This window comes from Plectropomus leopardus, chromosome 5 (assembly GCF_026936395.1).
Source record: "Plectropomus leopardus strain MGB_pleo_1.0 chromosome 5, ASM2693639v1, whole genome shotgun sequence".
Classification (NCBI taxonomy): domain Eukaryota; kingdom Metazoa; phylum Chordata; class Actinopteri; order Perciformes; family Serranidae; genus Plectropomus; species Plectropomus leopardus.
Window position 1 is genome coordinate 18,735,539 of NC_142180.1, and position 14,836 is coordinate 18,750,374.

General features: G+C 37.4%; 1 protein-coding gene across 8 annotated transcripts in view; it reads right to left on the reverse strand.

Annotated features, from left to right (window-relative positions):
• ephb3b (eph receptor B3b) overlaps nucleotides 1-14,836 on the reverse strand; it is an 86,852-nt gene that overhangs the window by 18,664 nt on the left and 53,352 nt on the right. The window lies entirely within an intron of this gene.

Sequence of the window (14,836 nt, forward strand, 5' to 3'; positions counted from 1 at the left end):
TGCCATATTTTGACTTTTTGCCATACTATAGCCTTGCCTTTTGGTCATTTTTTCAACATGCAATATTATGGTGTTTTTGGCCGTTTTTGCAACTTTCTTTGCTATGGCGTGTCTTGGCACGCTGTTCTATGCTGTTTTGAGGTGTTTTTAGCAGTTTTTGGGATTTGCCATATTTTGACTTTTTTGCCATACTATAGCCTTGCCTTTTTGGTCATTTTTTCCACATGCAATATTATGGTGTTTTTGGCCGTTTCTGCAACTTTCTTTGCTATGGCGTGTCTTGTACGCTGTTCTATGCTGTTTTGAGGTGTTTTTAGCAGTTTTTGGGATATGCCATATTTTGACTTTTTTGCCATACTATAGCCTTGCCTTTTTGGTCATTTTTCAACATGCAATATTATGGTGTTTTTGGCCATTTCTGCAACTTTCTTTACTATGGCGTGTCTTGTACGCTGTTCTATGCTGTTTTGAGGTGTTTTTAGCAGTTTTTGGGATATGCCATATTTTGACTTTTTTGCCATACTATAGCCTTGCCTTTTCTGCCATTTTTTCAGCATGCAATATTATGGTGTTTTTGGCCCATTTTGCAACTTTCTTTGCTATGGCGTGTCTTGGCACGCTGTTCTATGCTGTTTTGAGGTGTTTTTAGCAGTTTTTGGGATATGCCATATTTTGCCTTTTTTGCCATACTATAGCCTTGCCTTTTTGGTCATTTTTTTCAACATGCAATATTATGGTGTTTTTGGCCGTTTCTGCAACTTTCTTTGCTATGGCGTGTCTTGGCACGCTGTTCTATGCTGTTTTGAGGTGTTTTTAGCAGTTTTTGGGATATGCCATATTTTGACTTTTTGCCATACTATAGCCTTGCCTTTTCTGCCATTTTTCAGCATGCAATTTTATGGTGTTTTTGTCCGTTTCTGCAACTTTCTTTGCTATGGCGTGTCTTGGCACGCTGTTCTATGCTGTTTTGAGGTGTTTTTAGCAGTTTTTGGGATATGCCATATTTTGCCTTTTTTGCCATACTATAGCCTTGCCTTTTTGGTCATTTTTTCAACATGCAATATTATGGTGTTTTTGGCCATTTCTGCAACTTTCTTTACTATGGCGTGTCTTGGCACGCTGTTCTATGCTGTTTTGAGGTGTTTTTAGCAGTTTTTGGGATATGCCATATTTTGACTTTTTTGCCATACTATAGCCTTGCCTTTTTGCTCATTTTTTCAACATGCAATATTATGGTGTTTTTGGCCGTTTTTGCAACTTTCTTTGCTATGGCGTGTCTTGGCACGCTATTTTATGCTGTTTTGAGGTGTTTTTAACAGTTTTTGGGATTTGCCATATTTTGACTTTTTTGCCATACTATAGCCTTGCCTTTTTGGTCATTTTTTTCAACATGCAATATTATGGTGTTTTTGGCCGTTTCTGCAACTTTCTTTGCTATGGCGTGTCTTGGCACGCTGTTCTATGCTGTTTTGAGGTGTTTTTAGCAGTTTTTGGGATATGCCATATTTTGCCTTTTTTGCCATACTATAGCCTTGCCTTTTTGGTCATTTTTTCAACATGCAATATTATGGTGTTTTTGGCCATTTCTGCAACTTTCTTTACTATGGCGTGTCTTGGCACGCTGTTCTATGCTGTTTTGAGGTGTTTTTAGCAGTTTTTGGGATATGCCATATTTTGACTTTTTTGCCATACTATAGCCTTGCCTTTTCTGCCATTTTTTCAGCATGCAATATTATGGTGTTTTTGGCCCATTTTGCAACTTTCTTTGCTATGGCGTGTCTTGGCACGCTGTTCTATGCTGTTTTGAGGTGTTTTTAGCAGTTTTTGGGATATGCCATATTTTGACTTTTTTGCCATACTATAGCCTTGCCTTTTCTGCCATTTTTTCAGCATGCAATATTATGGTGTTTTTGGCCCATTTTGCAACTTTCTTTGCTATGGCGTGTCTTGGCACGCTGTTCTATGCTGTTTTGAGGTGTTTTTAGCAGTTTTTGGGATATGCCATATTTTGACTTTTTTGCCATACTATAGCCTTGCCTTTTTGGTCATTTTTTCAACATGCAATTTTATGGTGTTTTTGGCCGTTTTTGCAACTTTCTTTGCTATGGCGTGTCTTGGCACGCTGTTCTATGCTGTTTTGAGGTGTTTTTAGCAGTTTTTGGGATTTGCCATATTTTGAGTTTTTTGCCATACTATAGCCTTGCCTTTTTGGTCATTTTTTTCAACATGCAATATTATGGTGTTTTTGGCCGTTTCTGCAACTTTCTTTGCTATGGCGTGTCTTGGCACGCTGTTCTATGCTGTTTTGATGTGTTTTTAGCAGTTTTTGGGATATGCCATATTTTGCCTTTTTTGCCATACTAAAGCCTTGCCTTTTTGGTCATTTTTTCAACATGCAATATTATGGTGTTTTTGGCCATTTCTGCAACTTTCTTTACTATGGCGTGTCTTGGCACGCTGTTCTATGCTGTTTTGAGGTGTTTTTAGCAGTTTTTGGGATATGCCATATTTTGACTTTTTTGCCATACTATAGCCTTGCCTTTTTGGTCATTTTTTCAGCATGCAATATTATGGTGTTTTTGGCCCTTTTTGCAACTTTCTTTGCTATGGCGTGTCTTGGCACGCTATTTTCTGCTGTTTTGAGGTGTTTTTAGCAGTTTTTGGGATATGCCATATTTTGACTTTTTTGCCATACTATAGCCTTGCCTTTTTGGTCATTTTTTCAACATGCAATATTATGGTGTTTTTGGCCCTTTTTACAACTTTCTTTGTTATGGCGTGTCTTGGCATGCCATTTCATGCTGTTTTGAGGTGTTTTTAGCAGTTTTTTGGATATGCCATATTTTGCCTTTTTTGCCATACTATAGCCTTGCCTTTTTGGTCATTTTTTCAACATGCAATATTATGGTGTTTTTGGCCGTTTCTGCAACTTTCTTTGCTATGGCGTGTCTTGGCACGCTGTTCTATGCTGTTTTGAGGTGTTTTTAGCAGTTTTTGGGATATGCCATATTTTGCCTTTTTTGCCATACTATAGCCTTGCCTTTTCTGCCATTTTTTCAGCATGCAATATTATGGTGTTTTTGGCCCTTTTTGCAACTTTCTTTGCTATGGCGTGTCTTGGCACGCTATTTTCTGCTGTTTTGAGGTGTTTTTAGCAGTTTTTGGGATATGCCATATTTTGCCTTTTTTGCCATACTATAGCCTTGCCTTTTTGGTCATTTTTTTCAACATGCAATATTATGGTGTTTTTGGCCGTTTCTGCAACTTTCTTTGCTATGGCGTGTCTTGGCACGCTGTTCTATGCTGTTTTGAGGTGTTTTTAGCAGTTTTTGGGATATGCCATATTTTGACTTTTTTGCCATACTATAGCCTTGCCTTTTTGCTCATTTTTTCAACATGCAATATTATGGTGTTTTTGGCCCTTTTTGCAACTTTCTTTGTTATGGCGTGTCTTGGCATGCTATTTCATGCTGTTTTGAGGTGTTTTTAGCAGTTTTTGGGATATGCCATATTTTGACTTTTTTGCCATACTATAGCCTTGCCTTTTCTGCCATTTTTTCAACATGCAATATTATGGTGTTTTTGGCCCTTTTTGCAACTTTCTTTGCTATGGCGTGTCTTGGCACGCTGTTCTATGCTGTTTTGAGGTGTTTTTAGCAGTTTTTGGGATATGCCATATTTTGACTTTTTTGCCATACTATAGCCTTGCCTTTTTGGTCATTTTTTCAACATGCAATATTATGGTGTTTTTGGCCATTTCTGCAACTTTCTTTGCTATGGTGTGTCTTGGCACGCTGTTCTATCCTGTTTTGAGGTGTTTTTAGCGATTTTTGGGATATGCCATATTTTGACTTTTTTGCCATACTATAGCCTTGCCTTTTTGGTCATTTTTTCAACATGCAATATTATGGTGTTTTTGGCCGTTTTTGCAACTTTCTTTGCTATGGCGTGTCTTGGCACGCTGTTCTATGCTGTTTTGAGGTGTTTTTAGCAGTTTTTCAGATTTGCCATATTTTGACTTTTTTGCCATACTATAGCCTTGCCTTTTTGGTCATTTTTTTCAACATGCAATATTATGGTGTTTTTGGCCGTTTCTGCAACTTTCTTTGCTATGGCGTGTCTTGGCACGCTATTTTCTGCTGTTTTGAGGTGTTTTTAGCAGTTTTTGGGATATGCCATATTTTGAGTTTTTTGCCATACTATAGCCTTGCCTTTTTGGTCATTTTTTTCAACATGCAATATTATGGTGTTTTTGGCCGTTTCTGCAACTTTCTTTGCTATGGGGTGTCTTGTACGCTGTTCTATGCTGTTTTGAGGTGTTTTTAGCAGTTTTTGGGATATGCCATATTTTACTTTTTTGCCATACTATAGCCTTGCCTTTTTGCTCATTTTTTCAACATGCAATATTATGGTGTTTTTGGCCCTTTTTGCAACTTTCTTTGTTATGGCGTGTCTTGGCATGCTATTTCATGCTGTTTTGAGGTGTTTTTAGCAGTTTTTGGGATATGCCATATTTTGACTTTTTTGCCATACTATAGCCTTGCCTTTTCTGCCATTTTTTCAGCATGCAATATTATGGTGTTTTTGGCCGTTTCTGCAACTTTCTTTGCTATGGCGTGTCTTGGCACGCTATTTTCTGCTGTTTTGAGGTATTTTTAGCAGTTTTTGGGATATGCCATATTTTGACTTTTTTGCCATACTATAGCCTTGCCTTTTTGGTCATTTTTTCAACATGCAATATTTTGGTGTTTTTGGCCGTTTCTGCAACTTTCTTTAGTATGGCGTGTCTTGGCACGCTGTTCTATGCTGTTTTGAGGTGTTTTTAGCAGTTTTTTGGATATGCCATATTTGGACTTTTTTGCCATACTATAGCCTTGCCTTTCTGGTCATTTTTTTCAACATGCAATATTATGGTGTTTTTGGCCGTTTCTGCAACTTTCTTTGCTATGGCGTGTCTTGGCACACTATTTTATGCTGTTTTGAGGTGTTTTTAGCAGTTTTTGGGATATGCCATATTTTGACTTTTTTGCCATACTATAGCCTTGCCTTTTCTGCCATTTTTTCAGCATGCAATATTATGGTGTTTTTGGCCGTTTTTGCAACTTTCTTTGCTATGGCGTGTCTTGGCACGCTGTTCTATGCTGTTTTGAGGTGTTTTTAGCAGTTTTTGGGATTTGCCATATTTTGAGTTTTTTGCCATACTATAGCCTTGCCTTTTTGGTCATTTTTTCAACATGCAATTTTATGGTGTTTTTGGCCGTTTCTGCAACTTTCTTTGCTATGGCGTGTCTTGGCACGCTGTTCTATGCTGTTTTGAGGTGTTTTTAGCAGTTTTTGGGATATGCCATATTTTGACTTTTTTGCCATACTATAGCCTTGCCTTTTCTGCCATTTTTTCAGCATGCAATATTATGGTGTTTTTGGCCCATTTTGCAACTTTCTTTGCTATGGCGTGTCTTGGCACGCTGTTCTATGCTGTTTTGAGGTGTTTTTAGCAGTTTTAGGGATATGCCATATTTTGAGTTTTTTGCCATACTATAGCCTTGCCTTTTTGGTCATTTTTTCAACATGCAATTTTATGGTGTTTTTGGCCGTTTTTGCAACTTTCTTTGCTATGGCGTGTCTTGGCACGCTGTTCTATGCTGTTTTGAGGTGTTTTTAGCAGTTTTGGGATATGCCATATTTTGCCTTTTTGCCATACTATAGCCTTGCCTTTTTGGTCATTTTTCAACATGCAATATTATGGTGTTTTTGGCCGTTTCTGCAACTTTCTTTGCTATGGCGTGTCTTGGCACGCTGTTCTATGCTGTTTTGAGGTGTTTTTAGCAGTTTTTGGGATATGCCATATTTTGCCTTTTTTGCCATACTATAGCCTTGCCTTTTTGGTCATTTTTTCAACATGCAATTTTATGGTGTTTTTGGCCGTTTTTGCAACTTTCTTTGCTATGGCGTGTCTTGGCACGCTGTTCTATGCTGTTTTGAGGTGTTTTTAGCAGTTTTTGGGATATGCCATATTTTGCCTTTTTTGCCATACTATAGCCTTGCCTTTTTGGTCATTTTTTCAACATGCAATATTATGGTGTTTTTGGCCATTTCTGCAACTTTCTTTACTATGGCGTGTCTTGGCACGCTGTTCTATGCTGTTTTGAGGTGTTTTTAGCAGTTTTTGGGATATGCCATATTTTGCCTTTTTTGCCATACTATAGCCTTGCCTTTTCTGCCATTTTTTCAGCATGCAATATTATGGTGTTTTTGGCCCTTTTTGCAAATTTCTTTGCTTTGGCGTGTCTTGTACGCTATTTTCTGCTGTTTTGAGGTGTTTTTAGCAGTTTTTGGGATATGCCATATTTTGCCTTTTTGCCATACTATAGCCTTGCCTTTTTGGTCATTTTTTCAACATGCAATATTATGGTGTTTTTGGCCGTTTCTGCAACTTTCTTTGCTATGGCGTGTCTTGGCACGCTGTTCTATGCTGTTTTGAGGTGTTTTTAGCAGTTTTTGGGATATGCCATATTTTGACTTTTTTGCCATACTATAGCCTTGCCTTTTTGCTCATTTTTTCAACATGCAATATTATGTTGTTTTTGGCCCTTTTTGCAACTTTCTTTGTTATGGCGTGTCTTGGCATGCTATTTCATGCTGTTTTGAGGTGTTTTTAGCAGTTTTTGGGATATGCCATATTTTGACTTTTTTGCCATACTATAGCCTTGCCTTTTCTGCCATTTTTTCAACATGCAATATTATGGTGTTTTTGGCCCTTTTTGCAACTTTCTTTGCTATGGCGTGTCTTGGCACGCTGTTCTATGCTGTTTTGAGGTGTTTTTAGCAGTTTTTGGGATATGCCATATTTTGACTTTTTTGCCATACTATAGCCTTGCCTTTTTGGTCATTTTTTCAACATGCAATATTATGGTGTTTTTGGCCATTTCTGCAACTTTCTTTGCTATGGTGTGTCTTGGCACGCTGTTCTATCCTGTTTTGAGGTGTTTTTAGCGATTTTTGGGATATGCCATATTTTGACTTTTTTGCCATACTATAGCCTTGCCTTTTTGGTCATTTTTTCAACATGCAATATTATGGTGTTTTTGGCCGTTTTTGCAACTTTCTTTGCTATGGCGTGTCTTGGCACGCTGTTCTATGCTGTTTTGAGGTGTTTTTAGCAGTTTTTCAGATTTGCCATATTTTGACTTTTTTGCCATACTATAGCCTTGCCTTTTTGCTCATTTTTTCAACATGCAATATTATGGTGTTTTTGGCCCTTTTTGCAACTTTCTTTGTTATGGCGTGTCTTGGCATGCTATTTCATGCTGTTTTGAGGTGTTTTTAGCAGTTTTTGGGATATGCCATATTTTGACTTTTTTGCCATACTATAGCCTTGCCTTTTCTGCCATTTTTTCAACATGCAATATTATGGTGTTTTTGGCCCTTTTTGCAACTTTCTTTGCTATGGCGTGTCTTGGCACGCTGTTCTATGCTGTTTTGAGGTGTTTTTAGCAGTTTTTGGGATATGCCATATTTTGACTTTTTTGCCATACTATAGCCTTGCCTTTTTGGTCATTTTTTCAACATGCAATATTATGGTGTTTTTGGCCATTTCTGCAACTTTCTTTGCTATGGTGTGTCTTGGCACGCTGTTCTATCCTGTTTTGAGGTGTTTTTAGCGATTTTTGGGATATGCCATATTTTGACTTTTTTGCCATACTATAGCCTTGCCTTTTTGGTCATTTTTTTCAACATGCAATATTATGGTGTTTTTGGCCGTTTCTGCAACTTTCTTTGCTATGGCGTGTCTTGGCACGCTGTTCTATGCTGTTTTGAGGTGTTTTTAGCAGTTTTTGGGATATGCCATATTTTACTTTTTTGCCATACTATAGCCTTGCCTTTTTGCTCATTTTTTCAACATGCAATATTATGGTGTTTTTGGCCCTTTTTGCAACTTTCTTTGTTATGGCGTGTCTTGGCATGCTATTTCATGCTGTTTTGAGGTGTTTTTAGCAGTTTTTGGGATATGCCATATTTTGACTTTTTTGCCATACTATAGCCTTGCCTTTTCTGCCATTTTTTCAGCATGCAATATTATGGTGTTTTTGGCCGTTTCTGCAACTTTCTTTGCTATGGCGTGTCTTGGCACGCTATTTTCTGCTGTTTTGAGGTATTTTTAGCAGTTTTTCGGATATGCCATATTTTGACTTTTTTGCCATACTATAGCCTTGCCTTTTTGGTCATTTTTTCAACATGCAATATTTTGGTGTTTTTGGCCGTTTCTGCAACTTTCTTTGCTATGGCGTGTCTTGGCACGCTGTTCTATGCTGTTTTGAGGTGTTTTTAGCAGTTTTTTGGATATGCCATATTTGGACTTTTTTGCCATACTATAGCCTTGCCTTTCTGGTCATTTTTTTCAACATGCAATATTATGGTGTTTTTGGCCGTTTCTGCAACTTTCTTTGCTATGGCGTGTCTTGGCACACTATTTTATGCTGTTTTGAGGTGTTTTTAGCAGTTTTTGGGATATGCCATATTTTGACTTTTTTGCCATACTATAGCCTTGCCTTTTCGCTCATTTTTTCAACATGCAATATTATGGTGTTTTTGGCCCTTTTTGCAACTTTCTTTGCTATGGTGTGTTTTGTCACACTATTTTATGCTGTTTTGAGGTGTTTTTAGCAGTTTTGGGGATATGCCATATTTTGACTTTTTTGCCATACTATAGCCTTGCCTTTTCTGCCATTTTTTCAGCATGCAATATTATGGTGTTTTTGGCCGTTTTTGCAACTTTCTTTGCTATGGCGTGTCTTGGCACGCTGTTCTATGCTGTTTTGAGGTGTTTTTAGCAGTTTTTGGGATATGCCATATTTTGCCTTTTTTGCCATACTATCGCCTTGCCTTTTTGGTCATTTTTTTCAACATGCAATATTATGGTGTTTTTGGCCGTTTCTGCAACTTTCTTTGCTATGGCGTGTCTTGGCACGCTGTTCTATGCTGTTTTGAGGTGTTTTTAGCAGTTTTTGGGATATGCCATATTTTGACTTTTTTGCCATACTATAGCCTTGCCTTTTTGCTCATTTTTTCAACATGCAATATTATGTTGTTTTTGGTCCTTTTTGCAACTTTCTTTGTTATGGCGTGTCTTGGCATGCTATTTCATGCTGTTTTGAGGTGTTTTTAGCAGTTTTTGGGATATGCCATATTTTGACTTTTTTGCCATACTATAGCCTTGCCTTTTCTGCCATTTTTTCAGCATGCAATTTTATGGTGTTTTTGGCCGTTTTTGCAACTTTCTTTGCTATGGCGTGTCTTGGCACGCTGTTCTATGCTGTTTTGAGGTGTTTTTAGCAGTTTTGGGGATTTGCCATATTTTGACTTTTTTGCCATACTATAGCCTTGCCTTTTGGCTCATTTTTTTCAACATGCAATATTATGGTGTTTTTGGCCGTTTCTTCAACTTTCTTTGCTATGGCGTGTCTTGGCACGCTGTTCTATGCTGTTTTGAGGTGTTTTTAGCAGTTTTTGGGATATGCCATATTTTGACTTTTTTGCCATACTATAGCCTTGCCTTTTCTGCCATTTTTTCAACATGCAATATTATGGTGTTTTTGGCCCTTTTTGCAACTTTCTTTGCTATGGCGTGTCTTGGCACGCTATTTTCTGCTGCTTTGAGGTGTTTTTAGCAGTTTTTGGGATATGCCATATTTTGCCTTTTTTGCCATACTATAGCCTTGCCTTTTTGGTCTTTTTTTGAACATGCAATATTATGGTGTTTTTGGCCGTTTCTGCAACTTTCTTTGCTATGGCGTGTCTTGGCACGCTGTTCTATGCTGTTTTGAGGTGTTTTTAGCAGTTTTTGGGATATGCCACATTTTGACTTTTTTTGCCATACTATAGCCTTGCCTTTTCGGTCATTTTTTCAACATGCAATATTATGGTGTTTTTGGCCCTTTTTGCAACTTTCTTTGCTATGGCGTGTCTCGGCACGCTGTTCTATGTTGTTTTGAGGTGTTTTTAGCAGTTTTTGGGATATGCCATATTTTGCCTTTTTTGCCATACTATAGCCTTGCCTTTTCTGCCATTTTTTCAGCATGCAATATTATGGTGTATTTGGCCCATTTTGCAACTTTCTTTGCTGTGACGTGTCTTGGCACGCTATTTTCTGCTGTTTTGAGGTGTTTTTAGCAGTTTTTGGGATATGCCATATTTTGACTTTTTTGCCATACTATAGCCTTGCCTTTTTGGTCATTTTTTCAACATGCAATATTATGGTGTTTTTGGCCATTTCTGCAACTTTCTTTAGTATGGCGTGTCTTGGCACGCTGCTCTATGCTGTTTTGAGGTGTTTTTAGCATTTTTTGGGATATGCCATATTTTGACTTTTTTGCCATACTATAGCCTTGCCCTTTCTGTCATTTTTTCAACATGCAATATTATGGTGTTTTTGGCCGTTTCTGCAACTTTCTTTGCTATGGCGTGTCTTGGCACGCTATTTTCTGCTGCTTTGAGGTGTTTTTAGCAGTTTTTGGGATATGCCATATTTTGCCTTTTTTGCCATACTATAGCCTTGCCTTTTTGGTCTTTTTTTGAACATGCAATATTATGGTGTTTTTGGCCGTTTTTGCAACTTTCTTTGCTATGGCGTGTCTTGGCACGCTGTTCTATGCTGTTTTGAGGTGTTTTTAGCAGTTTTTGGGATATGCCATATTTTGACTTTTTTGCCATACTATAGCCTTGCCTTTTCGCTCATTTTTTCAACATGCAATATTATGGTGTTTTTGGCCCTTTTTGCAACTTTCTTTATTATGGCATGTCTTGGCATGCTATTTCATGCTGTTTTGAGGTGTTTTTAGCAGTTTTTGGGATATGCCATATTTTGCCTTTTTTGCCATACTATAGCCTTGCCTTTTCTGCCATTTTTTCAGCATGCAATATTATGGTGTTTTTGGCCGTTTTTGCAACTTTCTTTGCTATGGTGTGTTTTGTCACACTATGTTATGCTGTTTTGAGGTGTTTTTAGCAGTTTAGGGGATATGCCATATTTTGACTTTTTTGCCATACTATAGCCTTGCCTTTTTGGTCATTTTTTTCAACATGCAATATTATGGTGTTTATGGCCCTTTTTGCAACTTTCTTTGCTATGGCGTGTCTTGGCACGCTGTTCTATGCTGTTTTGAGGTGTTTTTAGCATTTTTTGGGATATGCCATATTTTGACTTTTTTGCCATACTATAGCCTTGCCCTTTCTGTCATTTTTTCAACATGCAATATTATGGTGTTTTTGGCCGTTTCTGCAACTTTCTTTGCTATGGCGTGTCTTGGCACGCTATTTTCTGCTGTTTTGAGGTGTTTTTAGCAGTTTTTCGGATATGCCATATTTTGACTTTTTTGCCATACTATAGCCTAGTCTTTTTGGTCATTTTTTCAACATGCAATATTATGGTGTTTTTGGCCGTTTTTGCAACTTTCTTTGCTATGGCGTGTTTTGTCACACTATTTTATGCTATTTTAACGTGTTTTTAGCAGTTTTTGGGATATGCCATATTTTGCCTTTTTTTGCCATATTATAGCCTTACCTTTTCGGTCATTTTTTCAACATGCAATATTATGGTGTTTTTGGCCGTTTTTGCAACTTTCTTTGCTATGGTGTGTTTTGTCACACTATTTTATGCTATTTTGAGGTGTTTTTATCAGTTTTTGGGATTTGCCATATTTTGCCTTTTTTGCCATACTATAGCCTTGCCTTTTCTGTCATTTTTCAGCATGCAACATTGTGGTGTTTTTGGCCGTTTTTGCAACTTTCTTTGCTATGGCGTGTCTTGGCACCTTGTTCTATGCTGTTTTGAGGTGTTTTTAGCAGTTTTTGGGATTTGCCATATTTTGACTTTTTCGCCATACTATAGCCTTGCCTATTCGGTCAATTTTTCAATTTGCAATATTATGGTGTTTTTGGCCCTTTTTGCAACTTTCTTTAATATGGCGTATCTTGGCATGCCATTTTCTGCTGTTTTGAGGTGTTTTTAGCAGTTTTTGGGATATGCCATATTTTGACTTTTTTGCCTTTTTTGCCATACTATAGCCTTGCCTTTTCGGTAATTTTTTCAACATGCAATATTATGGTGTTTTGGACGTTTTTTACAACGTTCTTTAATATGGCGTATCTTGGCACGCTATTTTCTGCTGTTTTGAGGTGTTTTTAGCAGTTTTTGGGATATGCCATATTTTGACTTTTTTGCCATACTATAGCCTTGCCTTTTCGGTCAATTTTTCAATTTGCAATATTATGGTGTTTTTGGCCTTTTTTGAAATTTTCTTTGCTATGGCCTGTCTTGGCACGCTGTTTTATGCTGTTTTGAGACATTTTCCACAGTTTTTGGGATATGCCATATTTTGACTTTTTTGCAATACTATAGCCTTGCCTTTTCAGTCAATTTTTCAATTTGCAATATTATGGTGTTTTTGGCCCTTTTTGAAATTTTCTTTGCTATGGCGTGTCTTGGCACGCTATTTCATGCTGTTTTGAGACATTTTCCACAGTTTTTGGGATATGCCATATTTTGACTTTTTTGCAATACTATAGCCTTGCCTTTTCAGTCAATTTTTCAATTTGCAATATTATGGTGTTTTTGGCCCTTTTTGAAATTTTCTTTGCTATGGCGTGTCTTGGCACGCTATTTCATGCTGTTTTGAGGCGTTTTCAGCAGTTTTTGGGATATGCCATATTTTGCCTTTTTTGCCATTTTCGGTCATTTTTTCAACATGCAATTTTATGGTGTTTTTGGCTGTTTTTGCAACGTTCTTTGCTGTGGCGTGTCTTGGCATGCTATTTTATGCTGTTCTGAGGCTTTTTTAGCAGGTTTTGGGATATGCCATATTTTGACTTCTTTGCCATACTATAGCCTAGCCTGTTCGGTCAGTTTGCCAACATGCAATATTATGGTGTTTTGGCTGTTTGAATTTTTTTTTGCTATGGCATGTCTTGGCATGATATTTACTGCTGTTATGAGGTGTTTTCAGCAGTTTTTGGGACATGTCCTTTTTTGACATTTTTTGCCATGCTATAGCCTTGCCTTTTCATTCATTTTTTATGACATGCATTATCATGGTGTTTTTGGCCCTTTGTGCAACTTTCACATTTCATGGTATGTCTTGGCATGCTATTTTATGTGGTTTTTGTTACTATACTGTGGCAAGATAAAAAAACATCACAATATAGCATGTCGAAAAAATTTTCAGTCAGACAGTCAGTCATTTTCTGTAACCGCTTGTCCTCGTAAGGGTCGTGGGGGCTGGAGCCAATCCCAGCTGTCATCGGGCGAAAGGTGGGGTACACCCTGGACAGTTTGCCAGACAACCATACACGCTCACAGGCTCACAGTCACCACCTCAGGGCAATTTAGAGTCACCAATCAACCTGAGCTGCATGTCTTTGGACAGTGGGAGGAAGCCGGAGACCTCGGAGAGAACCCACCCAGACACGGGGAGAACATGCAAACTCCGCACAGAAGGGCCCCCACCTGGACCGATCAGTGTTCCAACCGGGATTGGAACCGGTAAATTGCTTAAAAGTAAACAATATAGCTGAAAACGATATAGTGTAGTACAGTGTAGTAGTGTAGTGTAGAAAATAGTCAATTTGGACATGTCGAAAAAAACTGCTGAAAATGAAATATTACATCTTGCAAAGATACTTCATATCATACCTTGTTGAAAAAAAGCGATAATATAGCTGTTTGAAAAAAAGGCTGAAAAAGACATAGTATAGTATATTGAAAAATCTCAAATTTGACAAAGGGCTGAAATCCGCACATTATAGCTTGTAGAGACGCCTCATCGTACAGCATGTCGATGAAAATGGCCAAAAGCATCATAACATAACACGTTTAGAAAAAAAAAGGTTGAATACGACATTGTGAAGTATGTCAAAAAATCTCAAATTTTGAAAAGTCAAAAAAAAACAGCTGAAAACTGCATATTAAAGCCTGTCGAGACACGTCAGAGTGTAGCATGTTGAAAAAAAAGGCCAATAACGTGATAATATAGCATGTCGAAATAATGACTGAAAACGAAATATTATAGCTTTTAGAGACACTTCATAATATGCCATGTTTAAAAAAAGGCCCAAAACCTCATAATATAGCATGTCGAAAAAAATGGCTGAAAACGACATAGTATTTAAAGTCTAAAAACAACATACTATACTGTGACATTTTTGATGAATTTTGGGAAAAATACTATACTATGATGTTTTCGATGACTTTTGAAGGAAAGAGAAAGAGTATACTATGACATTTTTCATGATTTTTGGATGACATGCTATAAGACATAGTATGCTATATTTCATGAATTTTGATGACATACTACATACTAAGACATTTGTGTTATTATTATTATTATTATTATTATTATTATTATTATTATTATTATTACTTTTTCGTGCCAGAGCTCATGCTTATTCATGACCATTGTAGTCAACCTCACAGGACCTTATCCTTTGTGTCTTATCCTGCTTCACAAATTTGACATGTTACATCATAGAATATGACAGGAGCCAGAATCTGTCATATTAGACATATCACTGGTTATTTAGCTGCGTAGCTGACAACGTTTCTAGAAATTTTCCAGGGTCAGTGGACACATGCAGTGGCACCATGGGCAATCTTCCTTAGGCCATATACACAGCTACCAGTGTCAACCACAGGAAGATCTGCCATTTGATACATGCAGCAACATGTCCATGTAAAGAAAATTACATAGCCACAAATGGATCCAAAATGTTTCAAATTCAGATATAAACACAAGTTAAGCTGCAATATATATTTGTTTGATTCATATTTCCAAAAGTTTTTTTT